This window comes from Ambystoma mexicanum, chromosome 1p (genome assembly GCF_040938575.1).
Source record: "Ambystoma mexicanum isolate Mex_15411 chromosome 1p, UKY_AmexF1_1, whole genome shotgun sequence".
In the NCBI taxonomy this organism is placed as follows: Eukaryota; Metazoa; Chordata; class Amphibia; order Caudata; family Ambystomatidae; genus Ambystoma; species Ambystoma mexicanum.
Window position 1 is genome coordinate 534803298 of NC_090921.1, and position 26274 is coordinate 534829571.

Sequence of the window (26274 nt, forward strand, 5' to 3'; positions counted from 1 at the left end):
CCGATATGGAACACACCTTGATACTCTTGAAAGAGATTCTACCCAAAACATGCTGAAATTCTGATCGATTACTGCATCATGGATTTATATTTTAATTGGAATTAAAGAAAAAAGGTGCTTACTTTGAAACCACTTATAATTTCAAGCGTAGACGGAGCTAAGAAAACATTGTAGCCCAATGTTCGCGCAAACTCTGTTAATGCAATCCGAAGTTGCTGGGAAACGGTACGTTACTTTGATTTGTCGTACTACATGGTTATATCATAACAAGTTATGTGACATTTCTAGGTCTATCCCCAAAGCTCCTCGTAAATTGACTGAGGGGCTTGGACACACCAATCAGAGAACACTCTGCAGGTCTTTCCTCTTCTAAAAAAAAGACCTATTAATTTAGGACCGATCAGACCATCAGGATGACTTAACATTCCGCCCAAGCTTAAATTAGATGGACAAGCACATGCAGAGCAACCTTTGGCATGTTACATAGCATCCAAACAAATAAAACAGGTGTTCGTCTTTTTACAAGCCATTTTCTGTGTCCCATCTTCTTTGCTGGCTATTTTCCTTCCTTTTCAGACTGGAAATAAGAGTATTGTGGACTGGCCAAAATTTGGTTTGGGACTGTCGGGCCCAAATCATAGGTCAGCCTGGATATGGCATGTTGCTGTATAGAATGCGAGATTGCAGGCTGTTCCCTGATAAGACAACCTCCACCTGTTTGAATGTTGCGCGCCCCTTGCATAGGAGTGCTGAGGCAGCCCCATGCCAAACTTTGGAAGAATGATGCAAGTATCTGAAGTCAAAGGCCCACAAGAAACTCACCAGTGGGATGTGGCTAGAACCATTCCTGGCTAAACTAACCACCGTGTTTCAGACATCTCCCTTTAAATCAAAAGGGAAGACCTGAAAAAGGTATCTTCTGCCTTTGGGGTGGCAGGACCAGCCCTGCTTTGCGTCCATCACTTTTTCTAGGACAAAGTCATTGATTGGTTTACTTTTGTTCTGCACCTGCCTGGACTTGTATTGCGCCTGTGCACATGCCACTTCCTGCTTCATCCCATGAAATGTCCATTCGTTCAGTCACTACCATGGAGAGTGGCCAAAGATTTTAGTGTGAAATATGGTTTAACCTTTAGGTTGGTTTCACAGAACCAGTCAACAAAGTAGGTTCTGAAAACCCTCTCATCAGGCCTTGTAGACCCGACTTCTGGACAGCTTAGAAATGCCGACTTTCATCCTCTTTGACCTTGTCCTCTGAAGCAGGCACAAGGAAGCATGACCAAATAGATATTGGACCAATAAAAAGGAGCCTTGTTAGTTTACATTGGGCAGTAATGAATCCTGTGGGGTTAGAAGTGTATCGGACATAGAGAGGCTAGGCTGTATGTCCGTCCACAAAAAAACGAGGTCAAGACTGAATACCCCTCCTATCTGTACTTGTAGGTATCAGGGGCAGTAACTCTAAACATTTTTAACTCATCCGTTTTTTTACTAGACGTCTCTTACACGCATTTTAAGAAGCACTAGTCTGCCAGCAAATGGAGTTTATCCTAGACAAGGAACCCTTCCCTTTTTATTATATTCCATGGGGGGTCCAGAAATAATATACCCAGTGGGCAGGGTTAGAATATTGGCAGAGACAAATATAAGTCTGGGCATGTGGAGCTACCTAGCATTAAGAGATCTGACAGACGTCTGACTCCTTTAATTTGCTCCCTTCCCATGGTTGACCATCGCAAACAAATGCTTTAAGTTGAAACAGTGCCTCCACTCATCGGTTTAATGGGAAATAGGAGAAGAACCACAAACTGCCAAATTTCACAGACTGCATTTTGTTAATTGGACCAACAGTCAAAATTTCAAATTGCAAGCTACGAGCCAGGCTTTAAGTTACTCGCCACCTCAATTGTCCACATACAAATGCCACATGATTTCTTACTTGCCAATGGCTACTGCAAATTGAGGCTGGAATACAGCACACAAATATGAATCACAATTTGTAAATCTGTGTGCAACTGCCAGCAATAAATACATGTATATTATATGTACATTGTTTATGGGACCCCTTCCTTTGTAAATCATTCTCCTCCACCAATGGAAGCCGATTGAGCTTTGCCCCTACTGACTTTGCCCAGAACTGGGGGCTTACTAGGGCTAGTAGACTAACTCACCCTGCCCTCCTTTCTAACGGAGCAATGCACAGCCAGGCCATTATTACTGGCAGAACAGTGCTACATAGGACCACTGGACACACAGTCCTTTAGGGACCCATTAATGCTCTGTGGAGCACCATCTAACCTCTCCCCGACTCTTTAAAGAAGGAGTATCTGGGCCAACTCTTGGGCTGCTAAGCAGCTCACTATTTCTTTTGCTCATTGCCCTGAAACTTGCAAAAGGTCTTTGGGGGCCTGCACCCCATTCCAGACTCCTCTCGTGCACGGCAAAGCCACTGAACCAGCAACCTGATCCTAGGCAGAGAAATCCTGCACAGGAAAGAGGGTGTGTGTGTGGGGGGGCGTTCATGTAAGAGATACAAAAGCAATCTCCCGGATGGCTACGAGGCAACTGTCAAAGTAAACATTAGGGCACCTGTAAAGGTGAAATGTAACATAATGGCTCATAGCCACTGACGCTATTGCATGTCACACAACCTCTATCCAGACGTTTACGTTGGGGGGAGGGGGGGGGGCACCAGCCGTCCCCTCAGAGTAGGGTGTACAGCCTACCATTATTATTCTAGAATCCCTGTGCAGAACTTGTTTATGCAGCTACGTAACCGTTGGTCCGTCTTCAAAACCTCGTGTGGTCTATTCCTTTCCTTGGTGCCTCAGTCATGCATTGAAGCATGGGCTGAACCCTCAAGAGACCTCATCTACTATGTACTGATCCACATAATGCCATTTTCCCTGTCATTGTGCAATGATATACTCGCCTCTCAGCTAGAAGGGAGAATCTGAGTGAATTATAACTGTGCCCATCTCAGTCAGGCACTGGACTGAAACACTGCTCACACGAAAAAAGGCCTACCTCAACCTTAGCCCCATTGCCTTCTCCACACAGTGACGACCAGCTTTCCTGACCAGTCTTAAGTCTACTTAGTTACTAGCTGTAGTAACAGTCAGTCACCCAGCTGCTCTCTTACAGCCAATCCCAGATATTCTTTCTTGGGATAACATACAGCAACCTATAGTCATATTGCCTACACTGCAGCTCAGGACCACTCAAATCAATAAGCAGTCAGCATGACCTCACACCAGGAACCTCTTCATACCAAGGAATCCTTGTCAGTCTTATTTCCTGACCAGCAAAATAAAAACAGCATTGGGAGCCTGAAAAATGACCCCGCGGTAGTGCCAATTATGGAGATTATAGAAGACAAAATGTACAGAGGGCCACGTCCTTTGAACGTTTAGCCAGACCACTTATATACACAAGAGATTGCATTAAATTGTTTGTATAGTTGACCTATAGTCTGGTTCTTGTGTTGCTGTTATTTAGGAATCTGTTTCATTGTACCGTTTTATTTGCATTTTAATGTGCTTTGTAAATTAATGTCATCATTTTGAAACAGTTCTTATGGATTATGTGAGAAACCTGAAGGTGTCTCCCTGACCAGTCCCCGGAGATCTGTCATTCAGGTGGCCAGACACAGCCATCGCTATTGGATCCACTTTCTGTGGGTGGGCCAGTGAGGGAGGAGCACCTGGATGCAGTGTCCTTGAGGAGTAGAAGGGGGACACGACGGGTGAGATGTGGTTTCCCCTTCCGTTGACACCTTTTCCCCCAACCTACCAAGTACGATATGCAAACACTCCTACCCCCCCTTACGACGCGAACACTTTTGCATATCACGAAGAATGACAGACTAACATCGGAGCCATTTACCCGATAACCAGGGTCAGGCAACTGACCAGAATCACACACATCACACGGCCCTTTCCCTTCCGTACAGGGATAAAACATGGAGCACAATACAAGCAAAGCAGACCGCACGTCAAGAGAGCCAACTCAGCACGGTAGTTCAAGAGGAGAAGAAAGACGGCGCAAACCGAGAGGGTGACAAGGAGAGAAGCGACCTTGTCCTTTCCGACCAAGGCCTGTGAAACCACAGTGGAAGGAATTGTTAGACCAAAAACCATAGCCATCGTGTGTTGCAGCAGATGTCAACGGTACACAGGACCCTCCTCTGCTGATAACCAAGCCGGGGAGAGATGCTTGTCTCTGTGGTACCGAAGGAACACTTCCAATGCAACACGTAATATCCAATAGACCAAAAAATGAGGACTCTCCCCATCTGAGGAATTAATCTCTGTAAATAAATTGCAAGTACACCAAACTGTATATAAGATTGGGTGGGTTTAGGCTCTAGGAATGGAACCTGCCTGTGCTAAGCTCCAATTGCATTGTGGTTGTGAGTTTAGCAAGATCACAGGAGCGGTTTTGGGGTTTAGCCTAAGCCCCAGTTTGCTAGATAGGCAAAGAGGTTTTTTGCTCCCGGCTATCTTGTCTGCAGAATCTGCAATAAATATTAGTAACACTCTGGTTAGTACGAATTAATTCGTTTATTGTTGGTGTTCATTCCATAGATACATGTGTTTTAAGAAACACTATTTTGAACTTGGTGTGCAAGTTTGGTCAGCCGACACGTGTTTCGACCCCAAGGGTCTTTCTCAAGGCTGAACAATATTCGGTGGTGCCAGGTGTCATGTGAATCGTGACAATTGTGTGACATGTTATAGTACATTCAATTGTGATGTTTAAAGTGATGTGCAATAATAGTGACAGGTAATAGCATGACATCATAAATTGATGTGTTGATTTTAAGAAAACAGTTTTCAAATGGAAGAGAAGAGGGGAGGAAGAGAAGAGAAAGGTAAGCAAGTAGTTTGTTAAAAGTACTTAGGTAATGTGGATTGAGGTGGAGGCCTCTTACCAAGTAATGATTGCTGTGTGCCCTCAGTGGGGTTCTGTTGTGATAGAGACTGTCCTTAAGGCAGTCCTGGCTCCTATTGGGCCCTAGGGGGAGAGAAGGGAAAGTTAGGAAAATTTGAGCTTGCATAGGGGCATGTTTTAGGCATTTGATGGGAGTGCCCCATTGGATTCCCCCTGATCATAATGTATCACGGATGACCCAGGAGTTGATTGAGGTCATTGCACATAAGCACTGTGGAAAAGACATCAAGGGCTTTTTTTGAATAGCCTTGTGTGTTCCCAGCCGTTTGTCGTGTCTAATGTTGCAATTGCGGCATTGAAAGTACATCACGTCATTTGTCAAGGCTCGTGTGTGTTTCTCAGCCGTATGAGTCGAACCGAGGTAGGGAGCTGTAATGTAGTTGGAGAGCCCCAGGCTGTTGCTTTTGGCTGGAGTTGTTGATATGAATGGTCTGGGGGAGGGGGCGTGGCTAACCGCCATGTAGGAAGGACGTGTTCGGCGCAGCTCCGCTCGATGCGATTATGGATCCGCCACCAACTACCGCTTAAACTTGACTGCAGCCACTTGAAAACAGAATATAGGTCGTGTGAAGGAGTGTTCCGCCTGTTGACGAAGTTTGGGAGCCTCACGACCCTCTGAGGGCCCGCACCATCGAAAAGAAACGGAACGTCGTACGAGGACAGAAAATGGCGGCCATGATGATGCCCAGCCTGACGCTGTAGCGGAGCCCTGTGACCGACTGGGAGGAACCCGCAAGGGGCCAGCCTTTATGGAACTCGATCTGAAGTGGCAGAGATTGCCTAAGCTGAGACTTGTGCTCCTGTGTCCCGAAGAAGAGCAGCGAGGAGACGGAGGGGGGGAGCGCCTGATGCGGCCTTAACTACACCCTCACCGGGCCCTGCTGAGCGGCCCACTGGCGTAGCCCGGCGGGCGGCCGACGCACAACCCCCCCCACGAAGTATCCCCAGCACGGCGCCATCGGACACAGACTGTGTAGTGCCTGCCGAGGCCTGACGGACCACGAAGATAGGACATGACCACTAAGGGCGCCCGAAGCAGACACCGCCAAACTACCATGGAGTCCTTCGCGGCCGCTGGAGCGATCGGACCCGCGGAGGCTTCTGCCCCTGTGGAGGTGCCGGGCGCCGCGAGACCCGAGCCAGCCAACTCCCAACTGCTAGAGGCCATCAAGACACTCCAGAAAACCATGGAGGACAAGATTGATGCGGTTGCGATCAACCTGAATTTACTGAGGCAGGATGTGCGCTCTATCACCGGCAGAACGGACGCTCTCGAGATCCAAGTCCGAGACAATACCGATGCCAAAACTCAACTTTTAAAGGATGTAGACATTTTGGCGCAGAAAGTGAAGAACCTAGAGGACAGGGCTGAGGAGGCCGAAGGAAGGGCCCACAGAAACAATATCAGAATTATCGGCCTGCCCGAGGGCATCGAGGGCAACGACCCTACTAACTACGTCGAGAACCTGCTCATACAGGAAATTGGGGCCGGGAAACTGTTGCAGGGCTTCACTATTGAAAGAGCCCATCGCTCCTTAGCCAGGAGGCCCCCACCGGGGACCCCACCAAGACCCGTAATAGCCAAAGTCCTCAACTATAGGGACAGGGAATCCATTTTGGCCTTCACCAGGATGGGCGGATCCATACAGAGGGACGCCGCAAAGATAGCAATCTACCCTGACTACACCCTGCAGGTTCAAAGGAGCAGGGCCCAGTTCCACCACACCAAGGCGAGACTCAAGGAAGCAGGCCTGCGCTATCTACTCCTCTACCCGGCTAGACTCAAGGTCCTGCGCAACAACAAGGCCCACTTATTTGATAACCCAGCAGAGGCCTGCGAATGGATGGACAGAGAACAGATCCCGGACATCGAACGGAAGCAGCGCGGGCCCTAGCCGCCCGCAACAAAGGAACTTCTCCACTCATTGACTGCAGTCGCCGATCGTACATTCATATGACAATAGACGTGGCGACACTGATGGAACCGGAGCCGCGCCGGTCGTGGCGCACCTCCTGACAACACCTTCGGAGGCAGCCCCTTTCCTATCCCCAGGATACTTTGGGTGAGTTCACCCGCCCGTAGGGCACCGGAAGACCCTGGTCTGATGGGGCAGAAACGGGGATGTCAGAGCAAGGGCAACCTCGCTAGACGTGTTATGTTTGAAGTTGTGTTTTTTGTTAAGTTAGACGTTGTTGTTTGTGGGGGTTTGAACCCCAAGTTGGGATCGCAGTTTGAATTGGACACAAACCGGACCGGGACCAAGCGCAGCGGAATTGCAACCAGGACGACCAAGTTCGTCAAACCCCTCAACCTCACGCTTCCCACAGCCGCACGACCACACACAGACCATGGCTGAGAGGATCAGAGTCATGTCCTGGAACGTCAGGGGGCTAAACAGCTATATCAAACAGCGCCGCATCCACGCCTACATGAAACGCCACAGGGTCGGAATCGCCCTCCTTCAGGAGACCCACTTATGTGGCCCTAAGCTTGCAGCGTTGGCCAAGGTCTGGCGGGGCACCCTAGTGGGCTCCCCCTACTCCACCTACGCCAGAGGCGTCTTGATATGGATCGCCCCCTCTGTCCCAGTCAAGCTGACCCACACCAAAACGGACAATGAAGGTAGGATGGCCCTGGTTCAGGGCACCATAGAGGGGCGGGACGTCCGCCTGATTTGCACCTATGCCCCGAATCATGATGCCACTGTTTTCTTTCGCTCGCTGTACGCTCGGCTGACCCCGAGTAATGAATGCATAACAATATGGGGAGGTGACAACAACTGTACCCTGAACCCTCGCATAGACAGGTCGGATGGTAAACATGGGGACCCCTCCCCACCCGCCAAGATATTGAATGCCCTCACGCAGCAATATGCCCTGAAAGACCTGTGGAGAGTGCAGAACCCCGAAACCAGAGGCTACTCCTTTTACTCCCCCCCCACATAAGGTCCATACCAGGATAGACTGCCTGTTCATTAGCGAAGAGCACGTGGCGGGATTTGAGGACACGCAGTACCTAGCCAGGGTACTTTCAGACCACTCCCCTTTGATGACCTCGTGGGTGACCACGACGCCCAGGCCCCCCCATCCCCACGTGGAAATTGAGGAGCGAAGCGCTGTTAGACAAAGCCTTCTGCGAACAAATCAGGGAGGGTTCCACACATTACTGGCAGACCAACATTGATAGCGTCAGATACTTAGGCACAGCCTGGGAAGCCTACAAGGTGGTAACTAGGGGGGAAATGATAGCCGCGGCTGGAGGGGCCCTAAAATCCGTCACGTCCCTGCTAGCGCACGCTGAGACTGAACTCCAAGATCTCGAAGCCACCCCGTCCCCTGATCCCGCCCACCTGCAAAAGATGATTGATCTTAAACAAACATGCCTAACACACTGGGAGACGCTGGGGAAGTTGAGCTATACAAAATTCACGGAGAGGAATCATGCCCTGGGCGATAAACCCGGGAAGCTTCTTGCATGGCTTTATAAACGAGAAACCCCCAAATACCCCATTTGCTCCATTCGTAATACAGACGGCCTGACCCTCCACACGCAAGTGGGTATCAACGCAGTGTTCAAACAATATTACCAAACCCTTTACTCCGATCCAGCCCCGCCCCCTGACCACGCGATCGAAGACGCCCTAGACGCCATCTGGCTCCCACGCCTGGAGGACCACTTGGCAGATCCCCTCGGAGCCCCCGTCACCCCCGACGAGGTCACAGCCACCATTAGGTCATTGCCCTCGGGTAAAAAGTCTCCCGAGCGAATTTTATAAGGCCTACGAGCGAATTTTATAAGGCCTACGAGGACATACTGGCCCCCCTGTTGTCCAAAGTATATAACGAGGCGTATGACATAGGCCACCTCCCCGACACCATGACTGAAGCCACCATCATCCCCTTACTTAAGCCCGACAAGGACAGCTCTGACTGCGGCTCATACCGCCCACTATCCATGTTGAATGTAGACAACAAAATCCTCACCGCATTACTGGCCAGAAGGCTTTGTGCAGCCGTCCCGTACCTCATACACCAGGATCAGACGGGCTACATGCAGGGTCGCTCTATGTCCGAGAACCTGCGAAGGCTGCACCACGTGATACACAGCACAAACGGCATGCCCGGTAAATATGCAGTTGTGTCCCTCGACGCCTCTAAGGCCTTTGATTCGGTCCGATGGACATGGCTTTATGCCACCTTAGCAAAGATGGGGATCGGAACGGCTTTCTTGAACTGGGTCAAACTCATTTACACCAACCCCACCGCCAGAGTGCGTACCAACAACACCTTTTCTGAAAAATGGAGCCTGGCCAGGGGCACTCGGCAAGGGTGCCCCCTATCCCCTCTACTTTACATCTTAGCGATTGAACCAGTGGCAGCATACCTTAGGCAGGAATACGGTGACGGGGGAATAACGATAAATGGTGTGAACCACCTTGTCTCCATGTATGCGGATGACATGCTCCTCTACCTGAGGGATCCCAAACACCTTCTCCCCTACATCCTGGAAACCCTAGACGGGTTCCACAGATGCACAGGGGTCCAGATTAACCACAGCAAGTCTTGCTTATTCCCCCTGGCTGCACTTAGTGGAACCAAGGAAGAACACCTCCCCCCTCTGGCCCTTAAATGGGAACCCACTACGTTCAAATATCTGGGCGTCGTGATCCACCGGGACCCTGAGACCGAACATGTTCTGAACACGGGCAGGGCTAAGGAGGGACTGGCTAAATCAATCGACCTATGGTGCAAATTGCCCCTTTCGATGGCTGGTAGGGCGGGACTCCTTAAAATGGTAGCACTCCCCCGTCTCCTACATTTCTTCACCAACGTCCCCTACAACATCCCCCAGCGTTTTTTCAAAGACCTGGCCATGCTATGTAGGAAACTCTTATGGCGGGAGGGGAGGCACAGAGTTGCCCTAGACATTACTCAAAGACCGTACGAGAGGGGAGGCCTGAACACCCCTAACTTTGAGCTCTACTACATAGCGGCCCAGCTTAAGCACGTGATCCAGTGGATGGCTGATGATGCCATGACGGATACACGCCTATTGCAGCCCCCAGACGCACCATGGCTGCTCAGGGACCTCCTCTGGGTCGGACCAATGCCCAAAACGCTGGACGCGCACCTCATCCGCCTAGGCACTCAAATTTGGAGTCGGGCCTGCAAGTTGGTCAAGCTGTCCGACCCCTACTCCCCACAGATCCCTATAGCCGCCATCATGTCCACTAGGCCGGAAGACCGGAAGGCGATCCGGAACATATGGGAACCCTCCGGCGTCGCCACTCTGGGCGATCTGGTGGACGACCAGGGCATCCACACATTTCCCGAGCTGCACGAATTGACTGGGGTCCCACTGGGTCAGTTCCTTCTATACGGGGCGGTGCTGGACAGACTTAGGAGGCGATGGCCGGATGCAGAATCCCAATGCGCCGGACACGAGGCCATAGAGAACCTGATAGGTGTGGCAGAAGGGGGACACGAAACCTCTAGGCTTTATGAGATCCTAATTGACAACACCACACATAGCGAACTCACATGCAAGAGCAAATGGGAGGCCGAGCTGAACACACTATTCGGCGACACGGAGTGGGAAACAATAACACACTATCACAAAAAGGTTTCTAGGAATGCCCGATTCCAGCTTATCCAATTTTACATCATCCATAGGGCCTACCTTACCCCAGCTGTCATCTCGAGATTCAATGGCGCTGGTGTGGTGCGGTGCCCCAAGTGCCAAGAACCCGCGGCCTCCCTGACCCACATGTTTTGGGCCTGCCCGAACATACGAACCTTCTGGTCGCAAATTCAGACCAAGGTAGCAGAGGAGGACATAACGCTAGACGTGCAATCCCCCAAGGCATGTCTATTGGGCTCGTACCCACGAGGGAAAAAAAAACAAACCTCTCAACAGGCTCAAAGACTTGATGTACATCCTCGCAAAAAGGCGCATCGCAATGGCCTGGAAGTGTCCCAGGGCCCCTAAACTTGTAACATGGTGGGAGGACCTTCGCAGATGGACTGTGGCTGAAACCGGGGCCTGGGAGCTGGCGCAAAGACAGCAAAAAATAAATGACTCGGAGGACCTCCTGCAGTGGATTGCCCTCACGACGGCCCTGTTCAGTCCTAAGGAAGCCAGCACCTCAGGCGAGGACCCGGACAGCCCGGGCTCACCCTAATGCCAGCAGCAGACTGCGCAACCCCGGTCCGGGTTCACTTGGGGAGGGAGGGAATGGGAAATTATTGTGGATATTTAATTGATTGTCGTGTTGATGATACTGGTTGTATGTTTTCTTGGAAAAAACAATAAAAATATATTTTAAAAAAAAAAATGAATGGTCTGGGAAGTACATCAAGGGCTCTGTTAAAGGAGCTTGTGTGTTTCCAGCCATGTGAAGCCTTCATTTGCGATTCCGAATCGCTCGAAAATTAGTTACAGAGCTATTAAAATTTGCAGGGTCCCTGATGAATGCAGCTGCGCGCTGTCCAAGTGGGCGGGCGGGAAGCTTACCTGCGTGCTAAGGCTTGCGTCCTAGGCGGTGCTCTGCCGCTTAGCTCACCGCGCTGGGTGCCGCCATTATGAGCTGCTCGTATTACTTGTTGAGTCAAGTTGGGTGATTGATCGCGCATGCGCAATCATGTAGTGTCTTAGCGCTGATCCCAGCGCACGTGCGTCGCAGGCCGCTACTGCGCATGTGTCGTGGATCAGCGCAAGACACTACAACGTTCAGCTCCATTTTCATATTGTGGGGGCTTGTTAGCCCAGGCCTTGTAGGCTACGTGGAGGGAGGGGAGGGATCGCTTGGGAGGCGCATTGGGTAGTGAGGCTGTGTGTTGGGATAGCCTGTGGGAGTCATGAGGGTCTGTATAAGGAGGTTCTCCCTATTTAAAGAACACTGTATTGGTGGCCCATGGGCCATGTAGTGTGTAAGCTGTGCACAGGTGGTTTGGGTTCGAATAGGGAGGTGTACGTCAATGTGACATGTATCAAGCCCTCAATGTGGGTCAAGAGCTATAATTGGTGTGTGTGGCATGTTGTTCTTCTGGGCACACGTTGCCCAGAATGATGGAGTCTTGAGTCCCATGTGGGATTACAAAAGGGAAGAGAGGAGAGATAGAAGGAGGTTTACAGTAAGATATTCAGATCATGATCTTTGTTCAGGCCATTTTTAACACATCTGAAATGACAAATTAAACGTGCTTCCTCTCCTCTCAGTTTCTGGATTCTGTCTCCTCCTCTTGGGCCCAGCCGGACCGTCTTGAGTCCAATGAACCTGATGTCACTCTTGTTGTCCATTTGATGGTTCTTCTGCCAGTGGTTTGCCAATGGTAGTTTGGGATCTTGTGAATGTATACTATTCATATGCTCTCTAATCTTGAAGCGTGTCTCTCTGATGGTGCTGCCTATGTATATTTTAATCGCAAACACAGATTATTGCATATATCACAAATTTACTTTTACAGTTGATGTGCTCAGTGATGTTGAAGATTGGGCAGCCTGAAAATTTGGCACATTTGGTCTGGGTTGCATATTTGCACATTGAGCATGTCCCGCATTTCACGAAACCAATTGGTGTGAGTTTACTGAGCCAATCCTGTGCTGTAATGTGTTTGTCTGCAAGAAAGGACGGGCTCAGTAAGGTCCTTAGAGTTGGTGCTCTGCTGTATGACATACTGGGATATGTTTCTAATTGCGGCTTGATGTGTTCATCCATGCGCAGTAGTCCCCAGTGCTTTGTCAAAAATTTTTGGAGGGCATAACTGTCTTTGTTGTATCTTGTTACGAATCTGATCATGGGATTGTCATTTTGTCTTCTGGGTTTGGGCGACAGTAAAGATGATCTTTCTAGTTGGCAGGCTTGTTTTCTTGCTTCTGCCAGGTTTTCATGGGAATAGCCCCGACTTTTGAATCTTTGATCAAGTAGGTTGCATTCTTCTGTGAAAGATTTATCTGTGTTGCAGTTCCTTCTTGCCCGAACGTATTCCCCTTTCGGAATGTTGCGTATAATGCTTTTTCTGTGGCAACTTTGTGCATGTAGGGTGGAATTCACTTCCGTTGGTTTACGGTAGGTTCTGGTAGTGATTTTGTTCTCTTCTATTTCAATTGTGGGGTCCAGGAAGTCAATTTGAACCTTGCTAGTGTGACTAGTTAATTCAATACCAAAGTCATTGGTGTTGAGATAGTCAATGTAGTCATTAAGTTAATCTTTGGTTCCTTTCCAGATCAAGATGATGTCATCTATGAATCTGGCCCAATTAACAATGAGCCTAATGTATTTGTCTTCCTTCAATGCATGTTTGAGTTCATAGGAGTGCATAAAGCAATTAGCTAATGCTGGAGCATAGCTGTCTCTCATTGCGATCCCCTTGGTCTGCTTGAAGTAGTATTCACCATTAAATATGAATATATTGTTTGCGAGAGAGAATTTTAGGAAGGCTTTAGTCATTTCCACCTGATCTAGGTGCGAGGCTGACTCGTGTTTGAGGAGGAACCCCATGCTAGTTATGGCAAGTTCATGGTCAATTGATGTATATAGGGCCTTAACGTCAAGCGTGGCCATCAGGAAGTGGGGTTCCCATTTGATGTTGGCGAGCATCTCCAGAGTGTGCATTGTGTCTCTCAAGTAGCTTGGTATTTTTGTGACCAGCGGTTGTATAACATTGTTGATATACCTGGCCAATGTTTCCGTTATTCCTCCAATACCGCTCAGGATTGGTCTGCCCTCTGGGATGGTGTTAAAGGCTTTGTGGACTTTGGCAGGAAATAGATGGTTGGCATAATCGTGTGGTTTGTCCCGAGGTAATTGTATTCCTCATCTGTTATGAGCCCTGCTGTTTTGTAATTGGTTAGCAGTTCCTGATGTTCTTTCAGAATCTTTGCCTGTGGATTGTTATCCAATTTGACATAGTTGCCGGGTGTTTCCAGGTGGTTGAGAGCCATTTTGAGGTAATTCGCTTTGTCCATTATTACCATGTTTCCACCTTTGTCGGCTTCCTTAATTATGATGTTTGTTTCCTCTCGTAAGTTTCTAAGTATGGTTTGTTCTTCCTTGGTTATATTGCCCTTGGCATCTGTTCCAGGTGTTCGTTGGTCTTCCAATCTGTGTAGATCATTGGTTACCGCTTGGTAAAAAGTGTCTATATAGTTTTCCGCAAAAAGTTGCGGCGTAAATCTCGATTTGGATTTTAGTTCAGGAATTGACATTGCTACATTCTGAATGCCCAGTTCTTGTAAGCATTCTGGTTTGCTTTTGTTGTTTTCTGCAAGCGTGCTGAGGAGATAAATATCTTCAACATCTCCGATGGTGAATGGGCTTGGTTTTGGTGTAGTTTCCGGTGGTTTGTATACCGATGTCTTGGTAGCAAAAAATGTCTTCTTAAGTTTAAGGCGTCTTGTAAATAGATCAATTTGTATATCCACAAGGACAGTCTCTATCACAACAGAACCCCACTGAGGGTACACAGCAATCATTACTTGGTAAGAGGCCTCCACCTCAATCCACATTACCCAAGTACTTTTAACCAACTACTTGCTAACCTTTCTCTTCTCTTCCTCCCCTCTTCCATTTGAAAACTGTTTTCTTAAAAACCAACACATCCATTTATGATGTCATGCTATTACCTGTCACTATTATTGCACATCACTTTAAACATCACAATTGAATGTACTATAACATGTCACACAATTGTCACGATTCACATGACACCTGGCACCACTGAATATTGTTCAGCCTTGAGAAAGACCCTTGGGGTCGAAACACGGGTCGGCTGACCAAACTTGCACACCAAGTTCAAAATAGGGTTTCTTAAAACACATGTATCTATGGAATGAACCAGCCAAGAAAAACACCAACAATAAAATTAATTCGTACTAACCTGAGTGTTACTAATATTTATTGCGGATTCTGCAGACAAGATAGCCGGGAGCAAAAAACCTCTTTTCCTGTATATAAGATTGCAATGCAAGCAAAGAACTCTGCTGCCCGAGAGCGCTTCACCAAATAATACACAGGCAGTATATTTAAAAGAGAAATTACGTCCTTTGTGACGAGGGGCTATAGGTACACAAATCTGGATAATACTTGTGAGAAACAGAATGATAGTCGATTCCATACGGGATGGTCAAATTGGATTGGCTGCTGCTCTGGTGTTGCTCCCATGGCACGTGGGCGCTCATCATTGCAGCGAAGGTCAGGTCATAAGACATCTATCCAACTAAACAAGACACACATCTATCCAACTAAACTAAACAGGAAATGATAATGTGAGAATAATGGTGCAATCAAATCTTGTCCACAATGCTTTTGATGACGTCATGCCCTGCACCCAGGTACCCACCCCAAAGTATGATGTACCGTCTGTCGTACTGGTATCTGTGGGCAAGTGTTTGATTTTAGAAAATATATTGCAGCGCAGGATTAGTACGTTGGAGGTTCTGGTGGGGTCAGGGTCAGATTGGCATCTGCATTAAGGAGTTACGGGGTTAGAGCTAGCGGGCTATGGTCCGACTGGGTGCGAGTCGAGTGGGCACAGGCAGTTTAGTGGAGATGGATGAGCTCGGACACAGGGGCTGCTCTGATCTCACGCTCTGTGGAATGGACATTGTGAGGATGCAATGACGGTTTGCAACAAATGAATCGCCAGGCTTCCATGGGAACAAGGCTTGTGTGGAGCTGGTAGGAGGGGGTGGAGGTGCTCTGGACTGTCTGGAGGCACTGGGGATGGAAGAGCTGCTTTCCGCATGATTGGGGGGGTGAGAGATTTCTGGGCCTAGTAAAAGATGGCATCTACCGCGGGACAAAATGGAGTCTTAAAATAGCCCTACGGGTTGTGTTATATGCGCATATTGTCCATGTTAGATCGCATTGCAGGGCACCCCCACAAGATATATTAACTGGGGAATGGTGAGGGTGCGGGTGGGATTGGACCACCTCTTGCCCAACAGTACCAACCTCGTCTCCAAAGAGACGAAAAGCTGAATGGTTCATCATAGCCGGCGAGTCGAGGGGAGAGCCGATAAACCGAACCGAACAAAAAGTAGCAAACGGCTAATTGAACTGTGAGAGGCATAAAGAACTAGGGATACTAAAAAGGAGGAAAACCAGCAACAGAGGAGCCTAACACTACGTGGGTACTTACTCAGAAAACTCTGGACAATTACCTGATTGTCGAAATAATTTCCAGAAGGCCTTGAGAAAGGGCGTCAAAGTGGTCATACAGGGGTCCAGTAAAATCCTCTGTACAGTCGAAACTCTTTGACTGTGTCAATCTAAGTGGAAGTGAATCACACCTCATAAAACGGACAAAGTTAGCAAGAATGAACCTGAAGGAGGGATGCCAATAAACAAAGGGCGAAGTCTAAAGCCCCAATATACAGCGCGCTGACAAAGGTGAACCCGGCCGAGGGACATCCACAGTGAACTGTTAATCAAGATTTGTGAATGTCAGACAAAAAACTGCATTGAAAGCCATAGGAAGCCCGAAGGGAAGAAAACATTCGAGAAGGGTCCGAGCCAGGAAGAAGGGGATCCAGGGGTGGAAAAGGCATCACCCAACGTAGGTACCGAAACAACTTTTGTTTATTATTTGGAAGCCCATCAGATCCTCGGAGACAAGAGACTTTTTGTACAAAAGGAGCACCACTGAAGGTCCCAATTGCTATTGCTGGGAGCGGAACTGTTGGCTCGTGCTGGGAAAGCTCGAGCGTGTGCTGTGCTCCAGAATCCTACCTTATCCCGACGGGGAGCAAGGAGAACCCAACTACTGCATCCTGACTTATTTGTGAACACTTGCTTCTTTTTATGAACATTATTCCACACTTTTGTATTTAGCGTATGGATTGGCAATAGCTTTTTCTTAGTATAAGCCCTTTTATTTGACAAGACACCACTAGGACTGCCATATTATTATTTGATGGCCAAAGCTTGCTTCCATCTTAGATGCAAGTTTAGATTAGGCGTTTTCCCCACCTACCTATACAGTTTAATAAACACTATTGAACTGTGATCACTTGTGTCTGTCTTTACTGTTGCCACCATGAGATCCTTACACAATGTAGCATTTTATAACAAAAAACAAGAAAATAGAATTCAAACAGAAATCTACATTTCTACAAAAGCAACTATATCAAGTCAAATATTAACCTCACAGAATCAAGTATACATTACGTGAAAAGTTCAACTCTTCCGTAAACATAGTCGCATCAATAATAAATCAACTGTGTACATCAAACACCACAAGACAAACAAACAGTGCCAAAGACGTGGAAGGAAAAGAAAACAAAAAAAGGAAAGGGGGCTGGGAATGCCATTTGTTTTACTGCACAGGAGTCCTTTCACCAACTCAATGCAACTTTAACCACTTATAAGTCGATCAAATACTCATCCACCATACAAGCTGTTAGAGGTGTCCAGAGATCCAAGTAACTCTTCCTGACCTGGTCTCGGAAACATAACTCTCTCAAACTCAGATTATATCAGCACATCATTCACCCAATTCTCAAATTGTTTTTTTCCCCTCCTCTATCTGTTTTGCTGCCATCACTAACAACGTGTCAATCCATTGACTATATTGCCCAGCTATTTCACATTACCCCTTACTGGATAATAAAGCTTGCAGAGGCATCCTGGGAAAATTGATAATTTTGTGTCTAATCTGTCTAGCACATCCCTCCAAAACTGTTGTCCTAGAACAGTTCCATAACACACGAGTAAGTGTGCCCCTCGCTTATCCACATACCCCAGCATACATATTTGTCAATCAGACAAAAACCACACATGCGTACTGGCGTCCAATACAGACGTCTTTAAGTTTTCTGATGTATGGCTCAACTTAAGGTTCAACTTACTTAGGAAATATTCATTTAATTGTGTTGTCCCTTACTGGAGGAATCTGAGTAACTGATTAGGTTTGAGCATGTTAAACTCTCCAAATAAATAAATAAATAAAAAATATCATTGAAGAAGTTCAGGGAAACGTGTGTACGGGCAAGACTTGCATGAATAAACAGGTAGCTCAATCTGAAACTTATTTCAGCAATATACAGACTTCCTCCCCATCAAAATAAAACTACTAATCATGAGTATGCAATATTCAAAAGTGTACACAACTAAGGTTCAAGCTACTACCGAGTTAGACATGTGGCGAGTGTCAGTGTACATTTTGTGGCCCACTAGTGTCCCAACTATAATTGGGGCAGTAGCAATATTCCAATAAAATCGGTCACGTGCACAGTCACTACTAGTCTTAGTAGCTCAATGTCAGGAGACAGCCCTGAAGAATCAAACAAAGCCATGCCTCACAGCCTTTATTTACCGGGGCAGTTATCTGTACAGTACATAACGTATTCTGAGCCAGCATGTCAGAGTACCAGTTTGTAGAAGACAAGCACACCAATTTCCAACCCATGAAAAACAAATGAGACATACAAACAGTGGCAGAAAATAACTTCTATTTGTAACGAATATGCTAGTAAACGCGGAAGGGTGGGGGGATATTGCACAGGAGAAAGAAAAAAAAAAAAAAAAAAAAAAAAAAAAAAAAAAACACACGTGTAAACGTTGGACAGACCAAGAAACGTGCTGGCAAAGTTACTTCGCGAGGTCCAAAAACTGGAGAAAACAAAGGACTTATTTCTATACAGTCTATGGCTTAGTGCCAACATTCCAATACCCACATCATGCAAACTTTGGAGGCAGGGCATTTGGTTGACGGTAACCAGAGTATCCATGGTAAGACATGAAAGTTAGGAGACCGAGGCATGGGGAAAACAATAAGGGGCATGGAATAGGCAGGACACCTTACTTAGACCACCAAATCAACAACATATTTACAAAGCCCCAAATATGCACCCACTCTGGAAAATCAAAGCCTAGAAGTATGTTGCACAACATTTATACTGTACCCATAGCCAATGAAGTAGTTTTACAGAGCTTAAGCTTGCCAGAGTAACGGCAATGCACAATATTTATATTTAAGTGCCAAAAGAGGACCAATCTAGCCTTTATCTTCTGAGAAGGTAATGGTGGCCAAACGTACCTTCGCTGCAAAGCTCGGAGAAACCATTACAGAGTTCTTGACGAGGACAATAAACGGCATTATACTAAATGCTGCTATACCATTCAGCTTCGGAGCCACCGAAAAGGGCAACCATTTGAACTAATATTGGCTGAAGAAATCTGTACACTCCACATGCAGAAGAGCTGTAATCAAATATACCAACTTCAAAGCTAACGTTCATGGGCTGCTACACAGGATCGTAACTGTTGCCCATCCTCAAGCAAATCTTCAATGCTGTAACAAAAGAGTAATTCGGCATCCTACTCACCAGGCTTTGGCATTTGCAAAAGCGAAAATCTAAACCCCTATAAAACAACTCTGCCACCTGATCCAATCTCAACTAGTCCTCAAACCTTCCTGATAAAAAAGTTACTTGCAATGGGTTGGCATCTCAGTGGCAAGGGATGCCTACTTTATCAGGTTAGTGTCTGATATTATCAACATTAATGCTTACAGTAAACCTCACGCATAAAATGGGATGCCAGGTAAAGCTAGCAGTGCAAAAACATCTGCCGCCATGCAAAAATCAGGGCACATCTACCAGTTTAGCAGGATCTGAAGCATGTCCATCTTTGCAATTGACCATCCAGCTGTGCCGATCACAAAGATGTCCTAGAGCATGCCACAATGGGCGACACTATGCCAGCACAAAAATCCTGTCCGCAGCACCAGCGATCCTTAGAATTTGCCACCACAGATTCCGTTAATGTGAGACAGCTCGATTTTGTATGCTTCTAAAAAGGAAAGTCGGTCACCAGCCCAGCGTGTGACGTTTCGCAAATGTACATTATAACATTTACCCCGCCTTACCAGTCTACCTACATACTAGCAGCCTGAGCGATTAGGGACTCACTTGGAACTACTGAGCAAAAAGCACTACCAACAGCAGACACGCCCATTTCATATATTAACTTTGTAACTGATTTTGACACACAAATGTACATTCAGGCCTAAAGGTACTTTGCTGAAGAGCAGCAAATAAAGAGGATGGGCTAACTATGGGACAAAAATTCAAGTTCCAAGCTACTAGCTAGCCATAAGAATCTCTTGCAACCTCAATTCTATACATACAACCAGCACACCAGTTCTTAGATCACCAAGAGTAAAATATCACTAGCCAATAACTAGTGCACATTTTGCACCCTGGGTCAAGGGGTTATAGTGCTTGCTTTCAGTGGAGGAGTCTGGGTCCAAGCAAGGATTAGATGACGTGAATGACAAAAACAGCGTTTGAGGCAAGGGAAATGTAGTGTTACGAGATCAAGATCAGTTTCGATTAATTTGTTGAAGGATGATAAGTACATAAAGTTTAAGTATAATGCTCGCCACCTGTTTGAGCACAGAATGGCCATCACTTTATGCACCCCAGTCAACTGCAGACCTTAAGAAGCTGTACTACACTAAAATGCAAGCGGCAGAAACTGGTCATCAGAGAAGCCGAGTCAACAAAACAACAACAATGCCATTGTCATGATCGCCAACATGCCAGTGACTACACAGTTAGGAAAAGGAACCTACATCTTGATCTACAGTACTCATCTACACCGATATTCCACAACACGTCAAATTGATTAAAAAAAAGGCATTACATTCAAATAGCCACTTGACTCACAATCCAATATTCCAAACTGTGTGTCCATCTTAGAAACTTTGAATAAAACCTTAAAATCAACACTTATGGACACTCAGCCTCTACCTGCGGCTCCTCTCAACATGTGACGAGGAAAGCTGTTTTTGCACCGAACGAACCCATGACTAGGTGGCGATGAACAGATTGGTGCAAAACAAAAGCAATTGATTCCCATGCAATGAGATCGTGCTTATAGAGTGATCACTTGTTGCAGTAGAAAGGACATTTTTAAAACAAACTGATGCCTGTTTATGGCTTGGTGCACGACACACCTTGGGGCAGTAGTAAAAGATCAATATGCCTCTTTATGGTTTTGAAAATCTTGAGAAGTGAAGCTGCCGATTCTTCGATGGTCCAGGATGGGTATAATCTTTCACAAACTTTGCATGTGCCCCAATATCACTGATGCATGAAAATGAGAACGTTCCACCCCTTGTTCAATTGGAAGTCATTTGAGGTCTTTGAGGGCTAGTGAGATACAGTCATATTTCTTTAGACCTGTGATCATTTGCACCGCCCGTTTTCGCGGGCGCTGTGTAGAGTCAGATTACTTGGGTATACGTGTATAGGGACTATTGCAGTAGTGAGTCAGAACGCCTCAACTTTGAGGAGTAATAACTTCCTTAGGATGTGGGTGGATTTGCACAGTCAAAATTAAGGTTTGTGTTCAAAGGACTCAAAGATTTCTCGCATATACGGTGGGTGTGGGTGATGAGCACATGGAGATTTGTCACAGAAGGGGGATGGACTGAATTGGGCTTCACTGAATAGTACTTTCGTTTTGTCCTTCCTGAGACAGTTTGTGGTCAATCCAACACTCTCTTGCTTAGAAGCTGGGTTACAATTGCAGTTGCTGTCCAGGAACATTAATCTTAAGAATATTGTCCGCATAGAGGTGAAAAGGGGGCATTTTTTTTCATCACTTCATTTTCCGCGACCATGCCCAAGTGGTAAAAAAGGACTATGAGTAAATCATCGTAGCGCTGATGTTATGCTTTATGTTCTGGCTTTTATTTGTGGAAACAAATATCTGTGTTATCCCCCACCATTGTTTGGGATGGGGAAACATTTTTTCAAATGCTCTGGTTCAGAGCAGCCTCTCAGGTGGATTCAGCTTTGACCTCCATTGGCACCTCACAGATGGCCACATTAATAACATCACTGAGCCCCTAAAAAGTAACCTTACGTTGTATCACAATCCCCAGAGTAGGGGCTCTGGAACATTCACCAGAAACCTTATCTAAAACACCTTCAAATGACTAAACGAACCCTCACTCTAGTTTATCCCAAGAACCTCTAGGAAGGCCCAACACTCTGCACTGTCATGGACCCACCTTTGCACAAACAAATGGATGACACAGGATTGGTCTTCCAAAAACGCTGCCACCTAGCAAGACTACTCAAGAGTGTGGTCTCAACCACATGAAAGTGAGCTGGTAGAAGGAACAAGTTAGCGGCAAACAATGACCCCAATGAGGTTATCATGGTACCTTGTGCACACAACTGAGGGGTAATTTTAGATATCATTTAACTGCACATAAAGTTGTATCGTAATAAAAACAAGTTGGTTTGAAAGTGCTATTAAAAGCTTCAATATGACCCACATTCACCAGATTTTCCCTGAAGGTCCAGCTGCGTCATATGTTCCAATCCGAAAAACACTGAGAAAGAGGGTTGGCATGCAAAAAAACCAAACAGACCCGCAGAAGGAAAAATGAAACATTGTCCATGCCCTATTAGAAAATTAATCATATATCAGAGAAGCAAAATTGGAATTCATGGAGCAGGATATAGAAGTAGCTCCTGGTTGTCAAGAATTATAAGAGCTATTAACCCCTTAAGTGCTGGGCATTTATGCTTTCCTATGCAAAAAGAATGAACATACTGTCCCTTAGTACTTTGGAGTTAAAGTCCAGCCTCATGAAACTTCTGAAAGATGGCAGAAGTTGCGTTTCCTCCACAAAACTGATTCTCCGATGCCTCTTTCTATTGCGGTGTTGCTACCCTTGCACTTTATTATTAGGGACCATTTCTGTTGCATCTCCTGTCAGTTTAACTCTTGTCACTTTTTAATCCCTCTTTAAATTGCTTTCCCTTGTATTTCTTTTAGATATATCTTTTCTGTCCACTCTTATGTCTTGCCACATATCATCATTTTGTCTTCACCTATCTTTGCCTCCATTTCATAAATGACTTGCAACTATTTGGTGGCGATGTTCTTTGCGTCCAGTACATATGACCATTCATGTTTTACACATCTTCTAGAAGTTTACTATTGCAAAATGTATGTAAATTCCCCATACACATAGTTAATGTCAGAAAGGTATATTTGTATGGCTCTAGTTGGCTAGGTAAAACCAAACCAAAATTTAGCTCCTGGTAGGTGTTTGTGCAACCTATCCAAGCTCTTCTAGGCCCGATCCTGTAGTTAGATAACTTCCAGCAATTAAGAAACCTGCATATATGCTTTGAGAGCATTGCAGGTACAACGACCAATGGAACGTTTGGTGTCATCAATTTATATACATAACCGGCAAAAGTACAACTTGCATGCCTGGGGGGAAAAGGACAGTGCGTGCGACAGCGACATGGGTTCCGTCCTTCACCCTACACTCCTAAACTCAATAAATATAGTCACCATCACTAGGTAATAACGACAACACTGATTTACAGTGCTTAAAAAGTGGAAGAATCGGTCTGAATTGCTATGTTATACGTTTATTAACCAACCTGTTTATGCACCACATGTATTCAGTTCAAAAAGTGGTTGCCCTCTGCCAACATTACTATACCACAACAATCTGAGGGTGACACACGCAACAACATAGCCTTACTCTGCCCTAACCAGCACATTCTGAACTGTGACCTCTAGCACCGATGCCAAAGCACCAGGTGGATGTATGCCGATTGTATCATAGAAACCACACCAATCAATGATGTTCGGACTGTTACCATTCTATGGCTACCCGCTCACCCTATACAACTAGAAAAGGACTAATTTCTCCAGCTAAATCAGCTTTAAGGCCCACAGCCAGACCTGCAGTACCATTTACTGTTCCAAAATTTCAACATCTGCATTGCTTAAACCTCCGTTTTTCACATAGTTTGCAAATGATATCCCAAGTTTAAAGTTCAGATATCACAGCGTTCTGGGGTAAAAAGATCCAACGTGGCTTTGTTGTGTTTAGATTATCGTGGAGAACGGATCGTTTTTATTGCAAATTACAGCAGGTGTGGTGCTAGTCATGCATATGTTGGTATGGTTATTGATGTCTCTTGGTATATGGTTTCCTAATAATACACGATAGAGCTAGACAGAAAACCCATCTGGCAGAAATTTGCAATTTAGTTCTTTCAGAACAGTTAAGCTTCCAGCGATATCAAAATAACTGGATAAGAGCCCTGCAAACTGGTATCTACCAACCACAAAAAAAACAAATCAGAAGGGTGCCCAGTTTAAACAGCTGAACTTCAACAAATGCGGAAATCCATAAACACATGTCAAGATGGACAAGCAAGCTAAAAAGTAACAGCCAGATGTTGGGTGTCTACAAACAACTACTGAAAAACAAATGTAATATTCTATTACTACAATACAATCAAATCCAATTGCTACTTTGGGTTTCTTCCAGGTGTTTTAACTGCATGCTCCAGATAAGATTTGGAAGTGGAGTATTTTACTGCCCATTTTTTTAAGTTGGCAGTAAATATAGAAAAAAAAATTAGGGGGTAAAAATGTATATAGGAATTCGCAATGGAAGTATTTTTTTATAAGCGTGTACAATGTTTCAGCTGGAAAATATTTTTGTAATAATTCTTCATGCACATTAAAAGAAATGTATATCTTTCGATCAGGCAGTTATAATAGTAGTTTTTTCTTCCTGTGGTAATACGTGCACTACTGGTACAAACATATCTAGGGAGTTGCGGGAGGTAAAACAGGGGCACATGGTTCTATGTATGTGTTCTATTTTTCGTTGGCATTGTTTTTATTCCCTATTTTTATTTTTGGGGAGTATTCGTCTACTTTTAGGGAGTAAAAGAGCCGGATACACCACTGATCTGTAGGGCTGGCAACCATGCAATCCATCGCTCTTATAACGCATGCGTGCGTGTTTTTTAAATTCTGGGCAATAAAACCAAGAATCGAATATTCGTCAGAGACCTTCGTTCCTAGGTCACCATTACAAATATAAGCCATATATTTGCAATCAACATGCCGTTAGTGGAGTGGTATGCTGCGAGTGTTCGCGAGCTGGAAAGGTTTATCCATTTAACTGACAGTTTCCGAAAACTAAGGAACGAGTGCAGAATCCCCTCTCATTCTGGACAAGTTTGATGTACACTGAACAGCGGTGTGGGAGCGAACCCTGCCCCTTGTTAACAATTTAGTTGGGGATTTGCTCCAACAATAGACTCTCAAAGAAAGTATCTAAAGACGTGTCCCCCCACTTTGCCTGATACATGTACAAGACGTCCTGCCATAATACCGTACTTGTTTTTCTTCTGTGCAACCCATTGGCTGTAGTTTTGCCTTTTCTATTTTAAGTGTAGGCATACGATTCCCAGAAAGCCACGGTAGATCCAGAGAACTCAATGAACTACACAGGCTGTCACGTATGTTCCAATCATCAACACATCCGGACGTATGCATCGTTTCCCCAAACAAGGACATAAAGCATCTCACAGGTGAAGGTCTCATACTGCCACTTTGCATCTTTAAGGCTATCAGAGGGGATGGGTTGGGGACCATACCATGGACAAAAGGCGAAAGAAAATGCATGACACCTCCCACCCCAGGCTTACAGTGGACGCCGGCACAACGCTAGGCAGAAGACGTGAATAGGATAAGGGCATGTCCGGTAGAGGAGGTGTAGACTGATGGTGCATTATCCAAGAGGTAACTGTGAGCCATTGCAGTGGGTCCTACAGTAAGTGCGCTTAATCGGCAGACCTTTCTTCCCGTCCCAGAGGCCTGTCTACTCGTCCCGCAAGGCCCCTTTCCCCATCTAGCAGGCCACTGTCCTCCAGATGACTATCCATTTTCTACGCTTGCTTTCAGGCCAGAAACCCGTCCCTCTACTCGCGAGTCCCCCGCCACTTCCGCAAATCCCCTTGCTTACCTCTGACAGACCCACTCTCTCTCAGAACCTGCTCCTCTCCTCTCTCTACGTTCCCCCACTACCTCCAGCCGGCCTCTCGCAATATGGCGGCCGCTCCTTCTCCGCCCCCCTCCCTCTTGCCTCCGCAACGCGGAGCATCACGGGCCGGCGTGACGTACGTCTATTCGAATCAATACAAACCCTAGGTCGCGGTGGAAGTGTTGCTGGGCAACGATTTCACAGTGACCGGGGGGCTGGGCTCTCAGCAACACAAGAGAAGTCCTTTCAATTTGAGGGAATTGATCAGGCTGAATAATTGCAGATGCACATATATCTATCCCTCATCTGATGAAGAAGTGCTATCTGTTTTCACTCATGAATTGTGAATTATAAAGAATGGAAACATCAGTAGGTTTAGAGAAAGCTTATGCGCCTTGCCATCTATACATTTGACTGCAGACCTAGGAATGGGTCGAATGGACAGAAACAGTGTCCAATTAAGACTCATGATTTGTATGACTATGGGTT

At 46.1% G+C, this 26274-nt stretch overlaps 1 protein-coding gene across 2 annotated transcripts in view; it reads right to left on the minus strand.

The window, feature by feature from the left end:
* Positions 1–25923, minus strand: part of FZR1 (fizzy and cell division cycle 20 related 1) — a 259477-nt gene extending 233554 nt beyond the window's left edge. Inside the window, exon 1 of one of the 2 annotated variants that reach the window (XM_069649446.1) lies at positions 25768–25918. The gene's annotated coding sequence lies outside the window, so the exon portion shown is untranslated. Of the gene's footprint in view, positions 1–25767 lie in introns of both variants that reach the window. The other variant, XM_069649448.1, reaches the window with a different exon arrangement.
* Between the last annotated feature and the right edge of the window lie 351 nt (positions 25924–26274).